Source organism: Molossus molossus, unplaced genomic scaffold (genome assembly GCF_014108415.1).
Source record: "Molossus molossus isolate mMolMol1 unplaced genomic scaffold, mMolMol1.p scaffold_m16_p_3, whole genome shotgun sequence".
NCBI classification, from domain to species: domain Eukaryota; kingdom Metazoa; phylum Chordata; class Mammalia; order Chiroptera; family Molossidae; genus Molossus; species Molossus molossus.
The window spans coordinates 25,722,241-25,728,240 of record NW_023425366.1 but is presented as its reverse complement, the minus strand read 5'-3'; the positions used below and the strand labels follow the sequence as shown (position 1 = coordinate 25,728,240).

Below are 6,000 nucleotides of genomic sequence, written 5' to 3'. Positions count from 1 at the left end.
CAGAGTTTATGGTACACAGGAGAAGACAGACCACTGCGTCTGCATCCTTAGGACCCAGGAATGCTGCGAGTGTGCATGTATCAGCTCTGTTTTGGTTTCACTTCACTTTAGCTATTTGATTTGGGGTCTGCAAACCCTGTGCACATATTTTTATGAGCCTTGGGACAAGTTACTGCCAAGCTTGCTTGAACTCTAAAATATGCTTCCAGTCTCAGAAACCACAAATTATTTACCAAATAGGCAAGGAAATGGAGGTCACTGAGCTCATTTGTTACATAATTTTAAACTTCCTTTCTGAGTACTGACATCTCCCAGCAGTCAGAGTGATGTGTTCATTAGGCAGACCGGATAACGGGGAGGAAATGACGGAAAGTGATGAAAGTTGCTAACTGCTATGCTGCTCTGTGCACTTGAATTTGATGCCAAATACCAAGAATCAAAGACAGAATAGTGGAAGGTACGTATGAAATAATCCTTCTTTTTTTTTTTTATTTCTTATTTCACTGTGTTTATAAAGAGTTAAGCAGGAAATGCTAAAAACAAACAAACAAAAACCAACAACTCTGCCTTGTGGTGGCAAAATTATTTAAGGTATAAAAAATAAATATTAACCTAGAACAATGGAATGAACAATCATTAAAATGAAATTAGAAACCAGTATAGAAAGTAAATCTTTCTTTCAAAAGTCAACTGGTGTCAGCTTTCTGCAAGATATTTTAAGGGTGACGACACATCTAGCAAATACTTACATTCAACAGAAAAAAATGAGTGAGGCTGAGAGTGACTCTATAAAATATATAGGAAAATAAATAAGAACTCTTCAAATGAGGATAAAGAAAGAGGGGGAAATAACTCCTTTGTGTCTAACTTGGAAAGATCACTCAGTTGGGTGAATTGGGGGATCTATCTATGGTTAGTTTAAAAGTTAGGAATGTCAGGACTTTCTTAACAAATGCCCCAATTTTTTTGTATAGGTTTACTTAACATAGATGGTACATGGGTCCATCCAGAGGGGTTCGGACAAAATGTTACCTTATTAGATTTTGAGAACTTTTCTGTTCCAAATTTTATGTTTTCCTTTTCCTCCAAGGCGGTAGGAGAATGAGAGGTACCGGGTGCTGATGGATCACTTACCTCGCAGATTCCCATGTTTTGGAGAAAATTGCTTGTAGACTTGGAGCAGAGACCTCTTCTGGGGGCCCTCTGAGTTGTGAATTAATCACTTGGAGCCCAGAGACACCAGGTATCTTTATGACACCAACAAGATTTAATTAATCAAGGTGTGGGGCCCAGAATTCCCAGCTGAGCCTCTCGGTTATTGTTTCAGATGCAAGGGGACGAATGTGCCAGAGAACCCTGCTCCAAGAATATGATGAGGTTCTAAATTCCTTCATGGTTATAACTTTAATTATCCCTGTTTCCCAAAGTGATTAGCTGAGGCAATTTAGGAGGAAATGGATGGGTGAGCTAGAAGGATGAGAAAAGTCAGGGGACTCTATTCCATTTCACAGCCAGGCTAGTGGTTAGGGAGGGGATGGCATAATCCGAGGAAGGGACAGAGAAGGATTGGAAGTTACTGAGAGGAGGGGGGAAGAATGGAGGGCAGGCTTGGTCCTTGGAAAATGGGTGCAGTGGGAACTGAGCTGATTCTACCAAGATCTGCATCGCTGCAGCCCAAATCCAGAAGCCCAGAGCTAGAATGAATGTCTATCTCTAAATAGAAAGAAAAAGGAGTTTCATTTTTTAATTTTATTTTTCAATTACTGCTTACTTTCAATATTATCTTGTATTAGTTTCAGGTGTACAACATAGTGGTTAGACAATAATATACTTTACAAAATGTTGCCTCCAATATTTCTAGTACCCACCTGGCACCACAAATCATTATTACAATATTATTGATTATATTTCCTATGCTACACTTTACATCCTCATGAAATAGTATGTGCTTCTTGTATGCCACTCACAATTTGTGCCCGATTTTCTGTTATTCTGATATCAACAACCTCAGCCAAGTTTTCTAAAATATATATCTGTGCTTCCTGAAGCAAATGCCTCAAATAAGAGTTAAGACTTCATATTCTGAACTCTCTTTCTTTGGAATTACTTTCTCAGTGTTCCAATTTACTTATGTTAGTTAGGCATGGAGATTCTTCTTGAACTTGGTTTTATTTATCTTGATTATAGGACAGTTTAAAACATATGGTTTCTATTACTTTTGAAAAGCAGCTAAAATCTTCAAACAATAAATACAATTTATTCATCTTTTACTTGGTGTTGTTTTGAAGTTATGGAAGTTAATGTCTTCTTTCAAAATGAGCAATATAAAAAGATAATTTGTAGCACATTCCACTTGAGTTTAGAATAAGGGCTGTGGCACAGTGACCATTCAGCCTGTTGGAATGAGGGTAAATCTTTGCTTTTCAGCAGTTTGAAGGTGATGCTCCTAGTTACAGTTTTCTTTTTATTAGTGCTATTTAGGCTTAGCTGAGATTCTTGGATATGAGGGTTGCTCTCTTTAAGAACTTTGAAAAATTCTTAATTATGCTTTCTTCATATATTTATCCAGCCATACTTTTCTTTATTCTTCTTCAGTTAACTCTAATAATAGTGATGTAGAGTTTTAGACTGAGATTTGCATGTAACTGATATGTTTTGTATTATTTTGTCTGCTCTGTGCTTTAAACAAATATTTGATACAAATATTTGTCTTTGGGATCATTTCATTAATCTTTTGCTGTGCTGTTTAACTCATCCAAAGACGACTTCATTTCAGATATTGTATTTTTCAGTCTTAGATTGACATTTTTGGTGTGGATTTCAATTCTTTGATGAAATTCCACACTATTTCATCACTTTTGTCTATGTTTTCTTTCAATTTCTTTAATATATTAATCATTGTATCAAAGTATTAGATGGTAACAACAATATCCGTTTTTGTTGTATCTGCTTATGTTGTTTGTTTCACTTGGTTTATTAGCCACATTTTCATATTAGTAATTTGTTATTGTAGCCAGATATTATGTACAGAACACTTGTCCGAACTCTGCGTGATGTTATTTCTACTAGACAAGGCTCTGTGTGTCCTCTGTGAGGCAGATACGGTGCGGAGCCGATCATCCCAACCACAGGAATTTTAGTAAGACTCTCTCTGCCTCCAGTTCTGCCTTTTCTCCTTAGGCCTGTCTTCCCTGCAATTTTGATTGTGATGTCTGAGAGACTGTGAAAGCTGAGGTCTGTTCTTTAGCATCTTGCTGCACACTACTTCTAAATTTCATGGATGTCTTGAGGAAACCAGCCGTGTTTCTGAGCCAGGCCCCTTTTCTCCAGTGGCACTCAGCTATTATGGGATTACCAGAGATTTTAGTCTACCTTGTGTTCAGCCCCAGAATTCAGCAAAGGTGCTATGCGAAAAACCCACCAAGCATTTAGAAATACTTTGGTTTCCAAATCATTGTGGCCCCTTGTAGGAATGCCAAAAACTTTTTTGGTTTATCTTTGCCCTCTTACAGTTCTTCTGCATGGACCAGATCTGATCTTCAGACTGTACTCAGAGCTGGCAGATGCCCCAGGATAAAAAACAGCCTGTGAAAGATAGCTTGCCTTGGTACAGATCTCTGCTCTCCGAAATTTTTCATTTAACTCTGCTTGTTTCCTTAAAGATCTTGGCATGAGGCGTCTCCACCTAAAAGGCTTGAATCTCCTTTTTCTCTTCATTGGGTAGAAGGAATACACTAAGTACTGAGAGACATCTGGCTGCCCACAGAGAATACCTTGCAATCCTCAGTGCAACAGGGGATGATAATCTAGATGTGAACCTGTAGGAGTGTTGGATCTGCAGAACTTCCGCTGGGTCAGTGGACCTGTCTAAGGAAGTAGTTGTCATTTTTCTTAAATTGGTGGCTATATTTGCAACTTTTATGTGTCCTGAATATATATTCCTTTTGGACTTGAACTTCTGGAATCCTTTACTTTGGCCCAGTCTGGTTTTCTCCTCTGTTGTTTCTACCACCACCATGTCCCAACTCTGCTCTCTATGTAAATTTCCCTGACCATGTTTTTGTACCTGGGTCTTTCAAAATACTGAACAGACTTTATTTTAGTTGTTCCTTAGAATGAACTTACATGGCTAGGCATGGCCTAAGTTCCACTTCATAGACAAGAAAACCGCAGGTCAAGAAGTTAAGCATCGTCAGTAACAGCAGTGACAAGATTTAAAACCAGGTCATTTTATTTCTTTTTTTTATATCATGAGAATCAAGCCTAGCTCTGAGATGACAGATGGTACTAGAGCAGGAAAACTGTTTTACATCTGGTATATAGTTGAGAAGTGAAGATTCCATACAAATAAATATGGAAGAAATTTTTACCCTCTTCCATAACTTCCTTTCTGGGGCCTGGCACTCACCAAGCTTAGATAACAGAAAGGGGACTTATGTAACTTACTCAAAGTAGAAAGAGGAAAAAGTTCTAGAGACTCTCAGAATCATATAGCATGAGGTTAATATCCTTGGAAATGTGGAAGGTGTGATGGGCTTGGCCTTGAATTTCACTAATGAGGTCCAAGTTCCTTCCTGGCTCTCCTTCAAGTTCAACTGTCAACTTCTCTCATGGACTGGATATCCCCCCCTCCCCCCACCACACACAATAGGTTCATCTAGAGGAAACTGGACAGAACTAAATGACTGGTGCCTAGGCTGAGGCAAGGGGAGGACTTGAGGGAGTGGAAGGCCATCTTCCTATGGGAGATGCTTTGATAAACAGAGAAACACAACGGTAACTGAGAAGTGAATGAAGGACTTCTCAGCTCATTGAAGAGAGGTGTCAGTTGTGTAGGGCAAAGCAAACTTATTGGACCTAATGTTTTCATTTGATTTTTTTTTTAACTTAAAAAGTGATAAAATATCAGCAATTTTATAAGATTTGACCCAGTATTTTAACTCCTTTTCTATTCTAAAACAATCATCTTTGACAATCTAATCTACATAAATGAATGCTCTAAAACATAAAATGTCCTAATTCTAACATAATGAATATTTCAATTAGTAAATGCTCAGTCATGACTTCATCTTTACTTGAAGGTATAATACAGTAATCCCCCCTTTTCTGTGGGGGATATGTTCCAAGACCCCTAGTGGATGCCTGAGCCTGTGGCTGGTACTGAACCCTATGTAAATTATGTGTTTTTCTATACATACATACTTATGATAAAGTTTAATTTATAAATTAGGCAGAGTAAGAGACTAACAATAATAACTAATAATAAAATAGAACAAAGATAACAATATACTGTAATAACAGTCATGTGAGTGTGGTTTCTTTCTCTCTCTCTCTGATAACTGATCTGATAACCGAGACTGTTACTAAGTGACTGACAGGCAGTAGCATATGCAGCAAGGAGATGCTGGATAAAGGGATGACTAGGGACACAGTGGAACAGCACGAGATTTCATCACATTACTCAGAACAGTACACAATTTAAAACATATGAATTATTTATTTCTGGAATTTTCCATTTAATATTTTTGGATTGCAGTCAACCACGGATAAATAAAACTGCAGAAAGTGAAATCGTTGATCAGGTGTGACTACTGCATATTAACCAGGTGCTTGCTACTCTAGGAAGATTACCCTGGGTGCCATAACTACAGATGAAGATATCCTTAGGGATATTGGTGTCTTAAATAACACTGGTATTTTGCTATACTTAGAGCTGCCACAGGGGGCAGCTCACATTTTTCCAGGTCTGTCTTTCAACCTTTTCCTTGTTTCTGGCATCTAAGTTCCCTTTCTTGGGAACTCAGTTGTATATTTTAAAACACATTCAAACATATTAAACATGTCAATAGCAAAAGATGTTCCTTATTGAAAAGTCTTTCGTGTTGCTGGAAACAGAGGACGTGCCAGTTTGAGGTGAAGGAAGTAGATTTCATAAATGATGAAAGCTAGGTATGCAATAGCTTTCCCATAAATAAGCATTTCTAAATACATGTGTAGAAA

General features: G+C 37.8%; 1 long non-coding RNA gene across 1 annotated transcript in view; it reads left to right on the top strand.

Annotated features, from left to right (window-relative positions):
• Positions 1-352: 352 nt before the first annotated feature.
• Positions 353-6,000, top strand: part of LOC118642582 — a 34,613-nt gene continuing 28,965 nt past the window's right edge. Inside the window, exons 1-2 of the long non-coding RNA XR_004961744.1 lie at positions 353-457; positions 1,091-1,243. This is a non-coding gene — a long non-coding RNA (uncharacterized LOC118642582). The remainder of the gene's footprint in view (positions 458-1,090; positions 1,244-6,000) is intronic.